Raw genomic sequence first — 20,463 nt, 5'->3', positions numbered from 1 at the left:
CTTTCTGAGAAACTTTGTGTTCTGCGAAGTCAACTCACAGAGTTACAGCTTCCCCTCAAGAAGACTTTCGCTAAGCCTGTTCTTATGGAATTTGCAAAGTGATATTGCCCGTGAGGGCTGGGCCGTGAAAAAAAGGAAATATCCTCAGATGAAATCTGGAAAGAAGCTTGGAGAAACCACTTAGTGTTCTGTTAATTCTTCATGGAGTTACAGCTCTAAGAAGCCGTTCGCTAAGCCTGTTCTTGGAGGAATTTGCACACTGATATTTGGAAGCCCATAGCAGTCTATGGTGAAAAAGTAAATATCCTCAGACGAAACTGAAAGCAGTTTTGTGAGAGTTCTTGTGATGTATGACTTCCTCTCACAGGATTACATCTGTACTGTGGATCTGTTTGCTATCCTAATTTCTGTGGAATCTGAGAACTGATATTTCGGATCCCTTTGAAGACTATAGGGCCAAAGGAAATATCATCCGATCACAAAGAGAAAGAAGCTTGAGAAACTTCTTTGTTTTCTGCAAAATCATCTCACAGAGTTAAAGCTTTCTCTTCAAGAAGCCTCTCGCTAAGACAGTTCTTGTGGAATTTGCAAAGTGATATTTGGAAGCCCATAGAGGGCTATGGAGAACTCGAAAGAAGCTTTCCGAGAAAAAAGCTTAGTGTTCTGTTAATTCATCTCACAGTGTTACAGCTTTCTCTTCACAGCTTCACTAAGCCTGTTCTTGTGGAATTCGCGAAATGATATTTCTGTAGCCCATAGAGGGCTATGGTGAAAAGGAAAATATGCCTGAGAAAACTGAAAGAAGCTTTCTGAGAAACTCCTTTGTAACGTGTGTGACTTCCTCTCATAGAGTGACATCTGTATTTGGTGGATCTCTTTACTAGCCTTATTTCTGTGGAATCTCAAACAGATATTTAGATTCCTGAAGAATATAGATCCAAAGGAAACATTCTATTAACAAAGAGAAAGAAGCTTTTGGAGAAACTTCTTTGTGTGTTCTGTGAAATGATCTCACAGAGTTATTAGAAGCTTTCCCTCAAGAAGCTCGCTAAGACAGTTCTTGTGAATTTGCAAAGTGATTAGCCCATAGAGGGCTATGGTGAAAAAGGAACATCCTTAGGATGAAATCTGGAAAGAAGCATTCTGACAAACTCCTTTTAGTGTTCTGTTAATTCCTCTCACAGAGTTACAGCTTTCTCTCAAGAAGCCGCTTAGCTGCTTCGTTCCTGTGGGAATTAGCAGGTGATATTTCTGTGCCTGTAGAGGGTTATGGTGAAAAGAAAATATCCTCAGAGAAAACTGAAAGAAGCTTTCTGAGAAACTGCTTTGTGATGTGTGACTTCCATTCACAGAGTTACGCCTGTATTTTGTGGATGTCTCTTTTGCCAGCCTTATTTCTTTGAAATCTGATAACAGATACTTCGGATCCCTTTGAAGACTATAGGCCTAAGGAAATATCCTCCAATAAGAAAGAGAAGAAGCTTTCTCAGAAACTTCTTTGTGTTCTGTTAAATCATCTCACAGAGTTTCTTGAGCCCATAAGGAATCCTTTTCAAGCAAGTTCGTTTTGTAGAATTCGCAGTGATATTTAGAAGCCCATAGAGTGGGCCAGGTTCAGAAAGAAAATCTCTCAGAGAAAAACTGAAAGAGAAACTGCTTTGTGATGTGTGACTTCCACTCTACAGATGTAAAATGTGGATCTCTTTGCTAGCCTTACGTGGAATCTGAGAACAGATATTTCGGATCCCTTTGAAGACTATAGGGCCAAAAGGAAACATCCTCCGATAACAAAGACAAAGAAGCATTCTGAGATACTTTTGTGTTCTGTGAAATCATCACAGAGTTAAGCAGCTCTCAAGAAGCCTTTCGCTAAGACAGTTCTTGTGAAATTAGCAAAGTGATATTTGGAAGCTCATAGAGGGCTATGGTAAAAAGGAAATATCCTCAGATGAAACTCGAAAGAAGCTTCTGAGAGACTGCTTGGTGATGTGTGACTTCCAATCACAGAGTTACATCTGTATTTCGTGGACTTTGCTAGCCTTTTCTGTGGAATCTTGAGAACTGGATATTTCCTTGGTGTGATCCCTTTGAAGCACTATAGGCCAAAGTAAACATCCTCCGAGTTAACAAAGACAAAGAAGCTTGAGAAACTTCTTTGTGTTCTGTGAAATATCTCACAGAATTCCAGCTCTCAAGAAGCCTTTCACTAAGACAGTTCTTGTGGAATTAGCAAAGTGATATTTGGAAGTCATATAGAGGGCTATGGTAAAAAGGAAATACCTCGGATGAAACTCGAAAGAAGCTTGAGAAACTGCTTAGTGTTCTTGTTAATTGATTCACAGAGGACAGCTTCCCTCAAGAAGTCGCTCGCTAAGCCTGTTCTATGGAAATGGCAAAGTATATTTGGAACCCCATGGAGTGGCTATGGTGAAAAAGAAAATATCCAGAGAAAAACTGGAAAGAAGCTTGAGACAGCTTTCTTGTGAGGTGTGTGACTTCCACCTCACAGAGTTACATCTGTATTTCGTGGATCTCTTTTGCTAGCCTTATTTCTGTGGGAATCTGAGAACACATATTTCGATCCCTTTGAAGACTATAGGCTGGGGCGAAATATCATCCCATAACAAAGAGAAAAGAAGCTTCTGAGTATCTTCTTTGTGTTCCGTGAAATCATCTCACAGGAAGGGCAGCTTTCCCCTCAAGAAGCCTTCGCTAAAACAGTTCTTTATGGAATTTACAAGTGATATTTGAAGCCCATAAAGGGCTATGGTGTAAAAGGAAATATCTTCAGATGAAAAACTCTAAAAGAAGCTGAGAAACTTCTCAGCTGCTTCTTAAGTTCATCTCAGAGTTACAGCTTCCCTCAAGAAGCCACTCGACAAGCCTGTTCTTGTGGAATTGGCAAAGTGATATTTGGAAGCCCATAGAGGGCTATGGTGAAAAGGAAATATCCTCAGATGAAAACTGGAAAGAAGCTTGACAAACTACTCAGTGTTTTGTTAATTCATTTTCACAGACTTACAGCTTTTCCCCCAGGGTCAGCCAAGCCTGTTCTTGTGGAACTGACAAAGTGATATTTGCAGCCCATAGAGGCTATCGTGAAAAAGAAATATTCTCAGAGAAAAACTGGAAGGAATCTTTCTGAGAAACTGCTTTGTGTTGTGTGACTTCCACTCACAGAGTTACATCTATATTTCATGGATCTCTTTGCTAGCCTTATTTCTGTGGAATCTGAGAACAGATATTTTGTGATTCCTTTGAAGACCAGGCCAAAGAAAATATCCTGACAACAAAAGAGAAAGCAGCTTCTGAGAAACTTCGTGCTCTGTGAAATCATCTCACAGAGTTACAGCTTTCCTCTCAAGAGGCCTTTCGCCAAGACAGTTCTTGGGTGGAATTCTGCAAAGTGATATGTGGAAGCCCATAGAGGGCTATGGTGAAAAGGAAATATCCTCAGATGAAACTAGAAAGAAGCTGACAAACTTCTCAGTGTTCTAAATTCATCTCACAGAGTGACAGCTCCCTCAAGAAGCCGCCGCTAAGCCTGTTCTTGTGGAATTCGCAGTGATATTTGAAGTCCGTGACGCTATGGTAAAACAAAATAGGCCTCAGAGAAAACTGGAAAGAAGCTTGAGAAAAACAGCTTTGTGATGTGTGACCTACACTCACAGAGCTACATCTGTATTTCGTGGATCTCTATGCTAACCTTATTTCTGTAGAATTCCGAGAACAGTTATTTCGATCCCTTTGAAGACTAGTAGGGCCAAAGGAAATATCTCCACAATGAAAGAGAAAGAAGCTTTCAGAAACTTTGTGTTCCATGAAACCATCTCACAGAGTTACAGCTTTCCCCTGAAAAGCCTTTCCCTAAGACAGTTCTTGTGGAATTTGCAAAAGTGACATTTGGAAGCCCATAGAGGTCTATGGTGAAAAAGAAATATCCTCAGATATAAACTGGAAAGAAGCTGAGAAACTACTCAGTGTTGTAAGTTAATTCATTTCACAGAGTTACAGCATTCCCTCTGAAGCTGCTGCCAAGCCTGTTCTTTGGAATTGGCAAAGTGATATATGGAAGCCTATGAGGCTATGGTGAAAAGAAAATATCCTCAGAGGAAAACTGGAAAGAAGCTTTCTTGAGATACAGTTTGTGATGTGACTTCCACTCACAGAGTTACATCTGTATTTCGTGGATCTCTTTGCTAGCCTTATTTCTGTGGAATCTGAGAACAGATATTTCGGATCCCTTTGAAGACTATAGGGCCAAAGGAAACATCCTCCGATAACAAAGACAAAGAAGCATCTTGAGATACTTCTTTGTGTTCTGTGAAATAATCTCACAGTGTTACAGCTTCCCCTCAAGAAGCCTTTCTGCTAAGACCTTTCTTGTGAAATTAGCAAAGTGATATTTGGAAGCTATAGAGGGCTATGGTAAAAAGGGAAATATCCAGAGATGGAAACTCATGAAAGAAGCTTGAGAGACTGTTTGGTGATGTTCACTTCCAATCACAGAGTTACATCTATTTCTGTGGATCTCTTTGCTAGCCTTCTTTCTGTGGAATCTGAGAACAGATATTTCGAACCCTTGAAGACTATAGGGCCAAAGGAAACATCCTCCGATGGGAACAAAGACAGTTAGCTTTCTTGAGAAACTTCTTTGTGTTCTGTGAAATCATCTCAAAGAATTCCAGCTTTCCTTAAGAAGCCTTTCTCGCCAAGAAAGTTCTAGTGGAATTAGCAAAGTGATATTTGGAAGCTCATAGAGGGCTAAGTGGTAAAAAGGAAATATCCTCGGATGTAACTCCTAAAGAAGCTTTCTGAGAAACCGTTTAGTGTCTGTTAATTGATCTCACAGAGTGACAGCTTTCCCGCCAAGAAGCCGTCTGGCTAAGCCTGTTCTTATGGAATCGCAAGTGATATTTTTAACCCATAGAGGGCTGCGGTGAAAAGAAAAATATCCTCAGGAGAAAACTGAAAAGAAGCTTTCTTGAGATACAGCTTTGTGGATGACTTCCACTCACAGAGTTACAGCATCTCTATTTCTGTGGATCTCTTTGCTAGCCTTTTATTTTTTGTGGAATCTGAGAACAGATATTTCTATCCCTTTGAAGACTATAGGGTTGTGCTGAAATATCATCGGATAACAAAAGAGAAAAGAAGCTTTCTGAGTATCTTCTTTGTGTTCCTTTGAAGTCATCTGACAGAGTTACAGCTTTCCCCCGCAAGAAGCCTTCACAAACAGAAGTTCTTTTGTGAATTTACAAAGTGATATTTTTGAAGCCCATGTGCTGGGCTATGGTGAAAAGGAATTATCTTCAGATGAAAAACTGGAAAGAAGCTTCACACAAACCACCTAGCGTTGTGTTAATTCATTTCACAGACTTTACAGCTTTCCCCTCAGGAAGCCTCGCTAAGCCTGTTCTTAAGGAACTGGCAAAGTGATATTTGGAAGCCCATAGAGGGCTATCGTGCAAAAGAAATATCCTCAGAGAAAACTGAAAGTAAACTTCTTCTGAGAAATTGTTGTGTTGTGTGATCTCCTTAATTCTTACAGAGCAGAATCTGCATTTCGTGGAACTCTTTGCTAGCCTTACTTGTGGAATCTGAGAACAGATATTTCTGATGCCTTTGAAGACTACAGGGCCAAAGGAAATATCCTCCGATAAAAAGAGAAAGAAGCTTCTGAGAAACTTCGTGTTATGTGAAATCATCTCACAGAGTTACAGCTTCCCCCTCAAGAAGTCTTCGCTAAGACAGTTCTTCTTGTGGAATTTGCAAAGTGATATGTGGAAGCCCATAGAGGGCTATGGTGAAAAGAAAATATCCTCAGATGAAAAACTAGGGAAAGAAGCTGACAAACTCTCAGTGTTCTTTAAATTCATCTCACAGAGGATAGCTTTCCCCTCAAGAAGCTGCCTGTTCTTGTGGAATCTCACAAGGATATTTGGGCCTATAGCAGCAACGGGGAAGAAGAAAAATATCCTCTGAGAACAACTGCAAAGAAGCTTTCTGAGAAACTGCTTTGGATGTGTGTGACTTCCACTCACAGAGTTACATCTGTATTTCTGCGGATCTCTTTGCTAGACTGGTTTCTGGGAATCTGAGAACAGATAATTCAGATCCCTTTGAAGTGTATAGGCCAAAGAAATGTCCTCCGATAACAAAGAGAAAGAAGCCTTCTGAGAAACCTCCCTTGTATTCTGTGAAATCATCTCACAGAGCTACAGCTTTCCCCTCAAGAAAGCCTTCTACACTGTTCTTGTGGAATTTGCAAAGTGTATTTGAAGCTCATAGAGGGTTATGGTGAAAAGGAAATATCCTCAGATGAAATCTGGAAAGAAACTTTCTGAGAAACTGGTTACTGCTCTGTTAATTCATGTCACAGAGTTACAGCTTTCTCTCATGAAGCTGCTCACTAAGCCTATTCTTGTGGAATTGGCAAGTGATATTTAGAAGCCCAAAGAGGGCTATGGTGAAAAAAGAAAGCCCGAGAAAACTGGAAAGAAGCTTTCTAGAAACTGCTTTTGTGATGTGTGACTTCCACTCACAAAATTTCATCTTGTATTTCATGGATCTCTTTGCTAGCCTTATTTCTGTGGAATCTGAGAACAGATATTTCGGATCCCTTTGAAGACTATAGGGCCAAAGGAAATATCCTCCGATAATAAAGAGAAAGAAGCTTGAGAAACTTCTTTGTGCTCTGCTAAGTCAACTCACAGAGTTACAGCTTCCCTCAAGAAGCCTTTCAAGACAGTTCTTGTGGAATGCAAAGTGATATTTGGAAGTCCGTAGAGGGCTATGGGCTGGAAAAGGAAGATCCCTTGTGATGAAATCTGGAAAGAAGCCTTCTGAGAAACTGCCATGCCTGCTGACCATCTCATCGGAGTTAAGCAGGCTTTCCTCAAGAAGCCGCTAAGCCTGTTCTTCTGAATTGGCAAAGTGATTTTGCAAGCCCATAGAGGGCTATGTAGGAAAAGAAAATATCCTTTCGAGAGCAACTGGAAAGAAGCTTTCTGAGAACCTGCTTTTGTGATGTAAGTTACTCCACTCACAAAGCCACGCTCATTTCAGGATCTTCATTAGCCTTTATTTCTCTGTGGAATCTGAGAACAGATATTTCAGATCCCTTGAAGTCTATAGGGCCAGCTGAAATATCCTCTGATAACAAAGAGAAAGAAGCTTTCTGAGAACTTCTGAAATTTCTCTTGAAATCATCTCACAGAGTTACAGCTTGCCTCTTAAGAAGCCTTTCGCTAGGGATAGTTCTCTTGTGGAATTTTCAAAGTGATATTTGAAGCCTATGAGGGCTATGGTGAAAAAGGAAATATCCTCAGATGAACCGAAAGAAGCTTGAGAAACTACTTAGTTTCTATTAATTCATCTCACAGAGTTGCAGCTTTCCCTCCAGAAGCCACTCGCTAGGCCTCTTCTTGGGGAATTCACAAAGTGATATTTGGAAGCCCATAGAGGGCTATGGTGAAAAAGAAAGTTTCCTCTGAGAAAAACTGAAAGAAGCTTTCTGAGAAACTGCTTTGTGATGTGTGACTTCCACTCACGGAGTTACATCTGTAGTTCGAAGATCTCTTTGCTAGCCTTATTTCTGTGGAATCTGAGAACAGGTATTTCGGATCCCTTTGAAGACTATAGAGCCAAAGGAAATATCCTCCGATAACTAAGAGAAAGAAGCTTTCTGATAAACTTCTTTGTGTTCTGTTAATTCATCTCACAGAGTGACAGCTTTCCCCTCAAGAAGCCGCTCGCTAAGCCTGTTCTTGTGGAATTATGAAGTGATATTTGGAAGCCCTTAGAAGGCTATGGTGAAAATCCTTAGAAAAACTGGATAGAAACTTTCAGAGGAAATTGCTTTGTGATGTGAGACTTCCACTCACCGGGGATTACGATGGTATTTAGTGGATCTTTTGCTTCGCCTTCTTTCTGTGGAATCTGACAGCGAATGGGGTTCAGGATGCTTTTGAGAAGACTGTAGGGCCAAAGGAAAATATCCTCTGATAACAAAAGAAAGAAACTTTCTGAGAAACTTCTTTGTGTGTTCTGTGAAATCATCTCACAGAGTTACAGCTTTCCCCTCAAGAAGCCTTTCACTAAGACAGTTCTTGTGGAATTGACAAAGTGATATTTGGAAGCCCTTAGGGCTATGGTGAAAAAGGAATTATCCTCAGATGAATTCAGGAAAAGAAGCTCTCTGAGAGGTACTTGGTGTTCTGTTAATTCATCTCACAGAGTTACAGCTTTCCCTCAGAAGCATTTCGCTAAGCCTGTTCTTGTGGAATAGGTAAGTGATATTTGGAAGCACTTAGAGGGCTGCCTGGTGAAAACTCATCCTCCGAGAAAACTGGAAAAGTCTTTCTGAGAAACTGCTTTGTGATGTGTGACTTCCACTCACAGGGTTACATCTGTATATCATGGATTTCTTTGCTAGACTTATATCTGTGGAAATCCTGACAACAGATATTTAAGTTCTTAAGAGGAGCCTTCTGGGGCCAAAGGAAATATCCTCTGATAACAAAGAGAAGCTTTGTAAAACTTCTTTGTGTTCTGTGAAATCATCTCACAGAGTTACAGCTTCCATCAAGAAGCCTTTAAAACAATACAGTTCTTGGCCGAATTTGCAAGTGATATTTGGAAGCCCATAGGGCTATGGTGAAAAAGGAAATATCCTCAGATGGAAATCGGAAAGAAGCTTTCTGAGAAACTGCTTAGTGTTCTTGTTAATTCATCTCACAGAGTTACATCTGTAGTTGTGGATCCCATTGCTAGCCTTATTTCTGTGGAATCTGAGAACAGACATTTAGGATCCTTGAAGACTATAGGGCCAAAGGAAATATCCTCCCGATAACAAAGAAAGAAGGTTCTGAGAAACTTCTTTGTGTTCTGTGATATCATCACAGTGTTACAACTCTCCCCTCAAAGAAGCTAGCTAAGACACTTCTTCCTGGAATTTGCAAAGTGATGGCCATAGGGGCTCTGGTGAAAAAGGAAATATCCTCAGATGAAATCTGGAAAGAGGCTTTCTCAGAACCCGCTTTGTGTTTTGTTAATTCATCTCACAGAGTTACAGCTTTCCCCTCAAGAAACCGCTCGCTAAGACTGTTCTTATGGAATTGGCAAAGTGATATTTGGAAGCCCATAGAGGGCTATGGTGAAAAAGAAATATCCTCGGAGAAAAACTGGAAAGAAGCTTTCTGAGAAAGTGCTTTGTGATGTGTGACTTCCACTCACAGAGTTACATCTGTATTTCGTGGATGTCTTTGCTAGCCTTATTTCTGTGGAAACTGAGAACTGATATTTCGGATCCCTTTGAAGGTTATAGGGCCAAAGGAAAAATCCTCCGATAACAAAGGGAAAGAAGCTTTCTGAGAAACTTCTTTGTGTTCTGCGAAATCATCTCACAGAGTTAAACCTTTCCCCTGTAGAAGCCTTTTGCTACGACAGTTCTTGAGAAATTTGCGAAATGATATTTGGAAGCCCATACAGGGCTATGGGGAAAAGGAATTATCCTCAGATGAAAACTCGAAAGAAGTTTTCTGAAAAACTGCTTAGTGTTCTGTTAATTCTTCTAACAGAGTTAAAGCTCTCCCCTCAAGAAGCCGCACGCTAAAACTGCTCTTGTGGAATTCGCAAAGTGATATTTGGAAGCTCGTAGAGGGCTATGGTGAAAAAATATCCTCAGAGAAAAATTGGAAAGAAGCTTTCCGAGAAACTTCTTTGTGATGTGTGACTTCCACTTACAGAGTTACATCTGTATATCGTGGAACTCTTTTCTAGCCTTATTTCTGTGGAATCTGAGAACAGATATTTCGGATCCTTTTGAAGACTACAGGGCCAAGGGAAATATCCTCCGATAACAAAGAGAAAAATGCTTTCAGAGAAACTTCTTTGTGTTCTGTGAAATCATCTCACAGAGTTACAGCTTTCCCCTCAAGAAGACTTTCGCTAAGACAATTCTCGTGGAATTTGCAAAATGATATTTGCAAGGCCATAGAGGGCTATGGTGAAAAAGGAAATATCCTCAGATGAAAACTCTAAAGAAGCTTTCTGAGGAACAGTTTAGTGTTCTATTAATTCATCTCACAGAGTTACGGCTTTCCCCTCAAGACGCCGCTCGCTAAGCCTGTTCTTGTGGAATTGGCAAAGTGATATTTGGAAGCCCATAGAGGGCTGTGGCTGAAAAGAAAATATCCTCCGAGAAAAAACTGGAAAAGAAGTCTTTCTGAGAAACTGCTTTGTGATGTGTGACTTCCACTCAGAGAGTTACATCTGTATTTCGTGGATCTCTTTGCTAGCCTTATTTCTGTGGAATCTGAGAACAGATGTTTCGGATCCCTTTGAAGCCTCTAGGGCCAAAGGAAATATCCTCTGATAACAAAGAGAAAGAAGCTTTCTGAGAAACTGCGCTGTGTTCTGTGATATCATCTCACAGAGTTACAGCTTTCCCCTCAAGAAGGCTTTCGCTAAGACGGTTCTTGGGGAATTTGCAAAGTGATATTTGGAAGCCCGTAGAGGGCTATGGTGAAAAAGGAAATATTCTGAGATGAAAACTCGGAAGAAGCATTCTGAGAAACTGCCTAGTGTTCTGTTAATTCATCTCACAGAGTTACAGCTTTCCCCTGAAGAAGCCGCTCGCTAAGCCTGTTCTTGTGGAATTCTCAAAGTGATATTTGGAAGCCCTTAGAGGGCTATGGTGAAAAGAAAATATCCTCAGAGAAAAACTGGAAGGAAGCTTTCTGAGAAACTACTTTGTGATGTGTGACTTCCACTCACAGAGTTAAATCTGTATTTCCTGGATCTCTTTGCTAGCCTTATTTCTATGGAATCTGAGAACAGATATTTAGGATCCCTTTGAAGACTACAGGGCCAAAGGTAATATCCTCTGATAACAAAGAGAAAGAAGCTTTCTGAGAAACTTCTTTGTGTTCTGTGAAATCATCTCACAGACTTACAGCTTTCCCCTCAAGAAACCTTTCGCGAAGACAGTTCCTGTGGAATTTGCAAAGTGATATTTGGAAGCCCATGGAGGGTATGGTGAAAAAGGAAATATCCTCAGATGAATACTCGAAAGAAGCTTTCTGAGAAACTGCTTAGTGTTTTCATAATTCATCTCATAGTGTTACAGCTTTACCCTCAAGAAGCCTCTCGCTAAGCCTGTTCTCGTGGAATTGGGAAAGTGATATTTGGAAGCCCATCGAGTGCTATGGTGAAAAAGAAAATATCCTCAGAGATAAACTGGAAAGAAGCTTTCTCAGAACCTGCTTTGTGATGTGTGACATCCACTCACAGAGTTACATCTGTATTTCATTTATCTCTTTGCTAGCGTTATTACTGTGGAATCTGAGAATAGATATTTCGGATCCCTTTGACGACTCTAGGGCCAAAGGAGATATCCTCCGATAAAAAAGAGAAAGAAGCTTTCTGAGAAACTTCTTTGTGTTGTGTGAAATCATCTCACAGAGTTACAGTTTTCCCTTCAACAAGGCTTTCGCTAAGACAGTTCCTGTGGAATTTGCAGTGATATTTGGAAGCTCATAGAGGGCTATGGTGAAAAGCGAAATAACCTCTGATGAAACCTGGAAAGAACCTTTCTGAGAAACTGCTTAGTGTTCTGTTAATTTATCGCACAGAGTTACAGCTTTCCCCTCAGGAATCCGCTGGATAAGCCTGTTCTTGTGGAATTCGCAAAGTGATATATGGAAGCCCTTAGAGGGCTGTGGTGAGAAAGAAAATAAACTCAGAGAAAAACTGGAAACAATCTGTCTGACAAACTGCTTTCTGATGTCTGACTTCCACTCACAGAGTTACATCTGTATTTCTTGGATCTGTTTGCTAGCCTTATTTCTGTGGAAACTGAGAACTGATATTTCGGATCCCTTTGAAGGCTATAGGGCCAAAGGAAATATCCTTCGATAACAAAGAGAAAGAAGCTTTCTAAGAAACTTCTTTGTGTTCTGCGAAATCATCTCACAGAGTTACAGCTTTCCCCTGTAGAAGCCTTTCGCTACGACAGTTCTTGTGGAATTTGCTAAGTGATATTTGGAAGCCCATAGAGGGCTATGGTGAAAAAGGAAATATCCTCAGATGAAACCTCGAAAGAAGCTTTCTGAGAAACTGCTTAGTGTTCTGTTAATTCATCTCACAGAGTTACAGCCCTCCCCTCAAGAAACCAGTCTCTAAAACTGTTCTTGTGCAATTCGCAAAGTGATATTTGGAAGCTCAGAGAGGGCTCTGGTGAAAAACAAAATATGCTAGAGATAAACTGGAAAGAAGCTTTCTGAGAAACTGCTTTGTGATGTGTGACTTCCACTCACAGAGTTATATCTGTATTTCGTTTATCTCTTTGCTAGCCTTATTTCTGTGGAATCTGAGAATAGATATTTCGGATCCCTTTGACGACTCCAGGGCAAAGGAGATATCCTCCGATAACAAAGAGAAAGAAGCTTTCTGAGAAACTTCTGTACCGCAACATTCCCTCAAGGAAGCCTCGCTACATTGCAGTTCTGTGGAATTGGCAAGGGATATTTTAAGCCCGCTAGAGGGCTATGGTGAAAAGGAAATATCTCTCGGATGAAATCTGGAAAAGAAGCTTTCAAAAACTGCTTAGTGTTCTGTTAATTCATCTCACAGGGTTCCATCTGTATTTCGTGGATCTCATTAGCCTTATTTCTGTGGAATCTGAGAACAGATATTTCGGATCTCTTTGAAGACTGTGAGGGCCAAAGGAAATATCCTCTCCGAGCAATAAAGACAAAGAAGCCTTCTGAGAAACTACTGCTTTGTGTCGCAAAATCATCTCAGAGTTACAGCTTTCCCTCAGGAAGCCTTTTCGCTATGACAGTTCTTGTGGAATTTGCTAAGTGATATTTGGAAGAACATAGAGGGCTGTGGTGAAAAGGAACATCCTCAGATGAAACCTCGAAAGAAGCTGGAGAAACTGCTTAGTGTTCTGTTAATTCATCCTTTACAGTTAGCATTCTCCCCAAGAAGCCAGTCTCTAAACTGCCCCTTGTGGAATTCAAGAAGATATTTGGAAGCTCAGAGAGCTCTGGTGAAAACAAAATATCCTCAGAGATAAACTGAAAGAAGCTTTCTTGAGAAACTGCTTTGTGATGTGTGACTTCCACTCACAGAGTTATATCTGTATTTCTGTTTTATCTCTTCGCCACCTTTATTTCTGTGGAATCTGAGAATAGATATTTTGGATCCCTTTGACCCACCTAGGGCCAAAGGATATCCTCCTGATAACAAAGAGAAAGAAGCTTTCTGAGAAACTTCTTTGTGTTCTGTGAAATCATGTCACAGAGTTACAGCTTTCCCCTCAAGAAGCGCTAAGACAGTTCTTGAATTGGCAAAGGATATTTGGAATTCCATGAGGCTAAGAAAAGGAAGATCCCAAGATGAAATCTGGAAGAAGTTTCTCTGAGAAACTGCTCCCAGATGTGTGACTCTTATTCACAGAGTTACATCTGTATTTCATGGATCTCTTTGTTGGCCTTATTTCAGGAATCTGAGAACAGATATTTCTGGATCCCTTTGAAGACTAGGCCAAAAGAAATATCTGTATAACAAAGAGAAAGGTTTCTTGGTGAAACTTTGTGTTCTGTGAAACTGGCCCTACAGCTTTCCCTCAGGAAGACTTTCGCTAAGACAGTTCTTGTGGAACTGGCAAAGGATATTTGTAGCTTCCATAGAGGGCTATGGCAGTGCGGAAATATCCTCAGATGAAATCTGGAAAGAAGCTTTCTGAGAAACTGCTTAGTGTTCTGTTAACCATCTCACAGAGTTACAGTTTTCTCAACAACCCGTTCAAGCAAGCCTGTTCTTGTGGAATTCATAGGTGTTATCAGCCCATAGAGCCACGGTGAAAAAGGAAATCTCCTCAGATGAAATCTGAAAAGAAGCTTTCTGAGAAACTGGCTTAGGTTCTTCTGTTAATCATCTCACAGGGTTACATCTGTATTCTGGATACCTTTGCTAGCCTTATTTCTTGTGAATATGAGAACAGATACTTCGGATCCCTAAAGACGAGAAATAAAGGAAATATCCTCTGATAACAAAGTATATAAGCAGCTTGAGAAACTACTTTTGTGTTCTGTGAAATCAACTCACAGAGTTAGAGCTCTCAAGAAGCGTTTCATAAGACAGTTCTTGTGAATTGGCAAGTGATATTTGAAGCCCATAGAGGGCTATGTAAAAAGAAATATCCTCAGATGAAATCTGGAAAGAAGCTTCTGAGAAACTGCTTAGTGTTCTGTTAATTAATCTCACAGAGTTACATCCTTATTTCGTGGATCACTTTGCTAGCCTTATTTCTGTGGATCCAGAGTACAGATATGTTGGATCCCTTTGAAGAATATAGGGCCAAAGGAAATATCCTCCGATAACAAAGAGAAAGAAACTTTCTGAGAAACTTCTTTGTGTTCCATGAAATCATCTCACAGAGTTGCAGCTTTCCCCTCAAGAAGCCTTTTGCTACGACAGTTCTTGTGGAATTTGCAAAGTGATATTTGGAAGCCCATAGAGGGCGATGGTGAAAAAGGAAATATCCCCAGATGAAATCTGGAAAGAAGCTTTCTGAGAACTTTCTTTGTGTTCTGTGAAATCATCTCACAGAATTACAGCTTTCCCCTCAAGAAGCCTTTTGCTAAGGCAATTCTTGTGGAATTGCAAAGTGATATTTGGAAGCCCATAGAGGGCTATGGTGAAAAAGGAAATATCCTCAGATGAAATCTGGAAAGAAGCTTCTGAGAAACTGCTTAGTGTTCTGTTAATTAATCTCACAGAGTTACATCCGTATTTCGTGGATCTCTTTGCTAGACTTATTTCTGTGGAATCTGAGAACAGATATTTCTGATCCCTTTGAAGACGATAGGGCCAAAGGAAATATCCTCCGATAACAGAGAGAAAGAAGCTTTCTGAGAAACTTCTTTGTGTTCTGTGAAATCATCTCACAGAGTTATAGCTTTAACCTCAAGAAGCCTTTCGCTAAGAGAGTTCTTGTGGAATTGACAAAGTGATATTTGGAAGCCCATAGAGGGCTATGGTGAAAAAGAAAATATGCTCAGACGAAATCTGGAAAGAAGATTTCTGAGAAACTGCTTAGTGTTCTGTTAATTCATCTCACAGAGTTACATCTCTATTTCATGGATCTCCTTGCTAGCCTTATTTCTGTGGAATGTGAGAACAGATAATTCGGATCCCTTTGAAGACTATAGGGCCAAAGGAAATATCGTCCGATAACAAAGAGAAAGAAGTTTCTGAGAAACTTCTTTGTGTTCTGTGAAATGATCTCACAGAATTACAGCTTTCCCGTCAAGAATCCTATCGCTAAGACAGTTCTTGTGGAATTGGCAAAGGGATATTTGGAAGACCATAGAGGGCTATGTTGAAAAAGGAAATCTCCTCAGACGAAATCTGGAAAGAAGCTTTCTGAGAAACTTCTTAGTGTTCTGTTAATTCATCTCACAGAGTTACGTCTGTATTTGGTGGATGTCTTTGCTAGCCTTATTTCTGTGGAATCTGACAACAGATATTTCGGATCCCCTTGATGACTATAGGACCAAAGGAAATATCCTCCGATAACAAAGAGAAAGAAGCTTGCTGAGAAACTACTTGGTGTTCGTGCAGAAATCATCTCACAGATTTACAGCTTTCCCTGAAGCGTTTAGCTAAAGACAGTTCTTGTGATTAGCAAAGGAAGTGATATTTGAAGCCCATAGATGGCTATGGTGAAAAGAAATCTCCTCAGATGAAATCTGGAAAGAAGCTTTCTGAGAAACTGCTTAGTGTTCTGTTAATTCATCTCACAGAGTTACATCTCTATTTCGTGGATCTTTTTGCTAGCCTTATTTCTGTGGAATCTGAGAAGAGATATTTCGGATCCTTTGAAGACTATAGAGCCAAAGAAATATCCTCCGATAACAAAGAGAAGCTTTTCTGAGAAACTTCTTTGTGTTCTGAAATCATCTCACAGAGGAATTACAGCTTTCCTCTCAAAGCCTTTCGCTCAGACAGTTCTTGTGGAATTTGAAAGTGATGTTGGAAGCCATAGGGGCTACGGTGAATGGGATATATCCTCAGATGAAATCTCGAAAGAAGCTTTCTGAGAAACTGCTTAGTGTTCTGTTAATTCATCTCACAGAGTTACATCAGTATTTAGGTAATGCGTGTTTGCTATGTATTTCTGTGGAATCTGGGAACAGATATTTATCCCTTTGAAGACTACAGTGCCAAGGAAATATCCTCCAATAACAGACAAAGCTTTCTGGAAAACTTCTTTGTGTTCTGAAATCATCTCACAGAGTTACAGCTTTCCCCTCAAGAAGCCCTTAAGCTAAGACAGTTCTTGTGGAATTGGCAAAGTGATATTTGGAAGCCCCTAGAGGGCTACATGGTGAAAAAAGGAAATGTCCTTGGATGAAATCTGGATAGAAGCTTTCTGAGAAACTGCTGTGTTCTTTTAATTCTTCTCACAGAGTTACAGCTTTCCCCTCAAGAAGCATTTCGCTAAAGCCTGTTCTTGTAGATTAAACTGATATTTAGGAAGCCCTTAGAGGGCAATGGTGAAACTATCCTCCAAGAAAAACTGGAAAGAGGCTTTCTGAGAAACTGCTTTGTGGTGTGTGACTTGCACTGACAGAGTTACATCTGTATTTCGTGGATCTCTTTCCCTGTACTTATTTCTGAGGAATCTGAGAACAGATATTTCGGATCCCTTTATGAGACTATAGGGAAAAAGTATCCTCCGATAACAAATTAGGAAGCTTTCTGAGAATCTTCTTTGTATTTCTGTGAAATCGTCTCATTTTGGCTTTCTCAGGCTGCTTAAGCAGAGTTCTTGTGGGGTACAGAAGTGGGCGGGAAGCAAATAGGCTGGGGCGAAAAGGAGAATCTCCAGGAGCAGTCTGGAAAGCTTTGGAAAAACTTGCATTGGTTGTGTTCCTGACAGTGCTGCAGGTGCATACATTTTAAAGTGGACTCTGCTTTGCTAGCCTTATTATTTCCGTGGAATCTTAGAACAGATATTTGGATCCCTTTGAAGTCTATAAAGCCAAAGGGAAATATTCTCCGATAACAAAGAAAGAAACTTTTCTGAGAAACTTCTTTGTGTTCTGTGAAACCATCTCACACAGTTACAGCTTTCCCCTCAAGAAGAATTTCACTAAGACAGTTCTTGTGGAAATTGTAGAAGTGATATTTGTAAGCCCATAGAGGGCTATGGTGAAAAAGGAAATATCCTCGGATGAAACCTGCAAAGAAGCTTTCTGAGAATCTGCTTAGTGTTCTTTTAATTCATCTCACAGAGTTACATCTGTATTTCGTGGATTTCTTTGCTAGCCTTATTTCTGTAGAATCTGAGAACAGATATTTTGGATCCCTTTGAGCCCTATGAGGCTGAAACCTCGATAACAAAGAAAGAAGCTTTCTGAAACTTCTTTGTGTTCTGTCGAAATCACCTCCCTACAGGTACAGATTCCCCTCAAAACCTTTCAGCTAGGACAGTTCTTTTGGAATTTGCAAAGTGATATTTAGAAGCCCATGGGGATATGGTGAAAAAGGAAATATCCTGAGAAGAAATCTGGAAAGAAGCTTTCTGAGACACTGCTTAGTGTTCTGTTAATTCCTCTCACATAGTAACAGCTTTTTCCCTCAAGAAGCCTTTGCTAAGACAGTTCCTGTGGAATTGGTAAAGTGATATTTGGAAGCCCATAGAGGGCTATGGTGAAAAATGAAATATCCTCAGATGAAATCTTGAAAGAAACTTTCTGAGAAACTGCTTGCTGTTTTCTTAATTCGTCTGACCGAGTTACAGTTTCCCCCTCGAGAAGCTGCTGCATAGAAACTGTTCTTGTGGAATTGGCAAAGAGTGATACTTGGTATATAGGGGCTATGAGGTGAAAAGTATCCTCCGAGGACAAACTGGAAGAAGCTTTCTAGGAAACTGCTTTGTGATGTGTGACTTCCTCTGGGAGTTATATCTGTATTTTGTGGATCTCTACCCTAGCCTTATTTCTGTGGATTCTGAGAACAGATATTTTGGATCCCTTTGAAGCCTATATTGCCAAAGGAAATATCCTCCGAAAACAAAGAGAAAGAACCCTTCTGAGAAACTTCCTTGTGTTCTGTGAAATAATCTCACAGAGTTACAACTTTCCCCTCAAGAAGCCTTTTAAGCTAAGACAGTTGTTGTGGAATTTGCAAAGTGATATTTGGATGACCGTTCAGGGCTATGGTGAAAAAGGAAATATCCTCAGATGATATCTGGAAAGAAGCTTTCTGAGAAACTTCTTAGGGTTCTCTTAATTCATCTCACAGAGTTACAGCTTTCCCCTAAAGAAGCCTCTCGCTAAGCCTGTTCTTGGGGAATTCGCAAAGAGATATTTGGAAGGCCATAGAGGGCTATGTTGAAAAAGAAAATATCCTCCGAGAAAAACTGGAAAGAATTTTCTGAGAAACTGCGTTGTGATGTGTGTGACTTCCACTCACAGGTTACATCTGTATTTCGTGGATCTCTTTGCTAGCCTTATTGCTGTTGATTCTTAGACGTTTGGATCCCTTTGAAGACTATAGGACCAAAGGAAATATCATCCGATAACAAAGAGAAAGAAGCTTTCTGAGAAACTTCTTTGTGTTCTGTGAAATCATGTCACAGAGTTACAGCTTTCCCCTCTAGAAGCCTTTCACTAAGACAGTTCTTGTGGAATTTGCAAACTGATATTTGGAAGCCCATAGAGGGCTATGGTGAAAAAGGAAATATCCTCAGATGAAAACTGGAAAAAAGCTTTCTGAGAAACTATTTAGTGTTCTGTTAATTGATCTCACAGAGTTGCTCCCCTCAAGAAGCATTTCGCTAAACCTGTTTCTTGTGGGTCGCAAAGTGATATTTGGAAGCCCATAGAGGGATACCGTGAAAGAAACCCTCGAGAAAAACTGGAAAGAAGCTTTCTTAGAAACTGCTTTGTGATGTTTGACTTCCACTGAAAAGAGTTACATCTGTATTTCGTGGATCTCTTTGCTATATATTTCTCTGGAATCTGATAACGAATGTGGGATCCTTTTGAAAACTATGGGGCCAAAGGAAATATCCTCCGATAACAAAGAAAGAAAGATTTCTGAGAAAATTCTTTGTGTTCTGTTAAAATCATCTCACAGAGTTACAGCTTTTCCCTCAAGAAGCCTTTCTCTAAGACAGTTCTTGTTGAATTTGCAAAGTGATATTTGGAAGCCCATAGAGGGCTATGCTGAAAGAAATATCCTCAGATGAAATCTGGAAAGAAGCCATCTGAGAAACTGCTCAGTGTTCTGTTAATTCATCTCACAGAGTTACAGCCTTCCCCTCAAGCCGCTTGCCAAATACTGTTCTTGTGGAATTCTAGAAGTGATGGTTAGGCCCATAGAGGTCTATGTTGAAAAGAAAGTATCCTCGAAAACAACTGGAAAGAAGCTTTCTGAGAAACTGCTTTGTGATGTCTGACTTCCACTCCTGAGTTACATCTGTATTTCGTGGATCTCTTTGCTAGCCCTATTTCTGTGGAATCTGAGAACAGATATTTGGTCCCTTTGAAGACTACAGAATGAGGAAATATCCAACGATAAAAAGAGAAAAGCTCTGAGAAACTTCTTTGTAATACTGTGAAATCATCTCACAGAGTTACAGCTCTCTCCAAGAAGCCTTTTACGCTAAGACGGTTCTTGTGGAATTTGGAAAGTGATATTTGGAAGCCCATAGAGGGATATGGTGAAAAGGAAATATCCTCCAGATGAAATCTGGAAAGAAGCTTTCTGAGAAACTGCTTGAGTGTTCTGTTAATTCATCTCCACGGGTTTACCTTTCCCTCAAGAAGCGGCTCCCTAAGCTTCTTGTGGAATTATAGAAATTGGAAGCCCATAGGGGCTATGGTGAAAAATGGAATATTCTCCGAGTACAACTGGAAAGTAGATTTCTGAAACTGCTTTTGTGATGTGTGACTTCCATGACAGAGTTACATCTGTATTTCGTGGATCTCTTTGGTAGCCTTATTTCTGTGGAATCACAGAGCGAATATTGCGGATCCCTTTGAAGACTATAGGGCCAAAGGAAATATCCAAAAGATAACAAAGAAAGAAGCTTTTCTGAGAATCTTCTTTGTGTTCTGTGAAATGGTCTCATACAGTTACCGCTTTCCCCTCGAAGCCTTCGCTAGACAGTTCTTGTGGAATTTGCAAAGTGATGTTGGAAACCCATAGAGGGCGCTATGGTGAAAATATCCTCAGATGAAATCTGGAAGGGAAGCTTTCTGAGAAACTGCTTAGTGTTCTGTTAATTCATCTCACAGTGTTTAGTTTTCCCCTCAGGAAGCCATTTCCTTCGCCTGTTCTTGTGGATTTATAAAGTGATATTTGGAAGCCCATAGGCGGCTATGGTGAAAAAGTAAAATATCCTCCGAGTACAACTGAAACAAGCTTTCTGAAAAG

This window comes from Papio anubis, unplaced genomic scaffold (assembly GCF_008728515.1).
Source record: "Papio anubis isolate 15944 unplaced genomic scaffold, Panubis1.0 scaffold377, whole genome shotgun sequence".
NCBI lineage: Eukaryota > Metazoa > Chordata > Mammalia > Primates > Cercopithecidae > Papio > Papio anubis.
The sequence above is the reverse complement of the archived record's forward strand: the minus strand, read 5'-3'. Positions refer to the sequence as shown.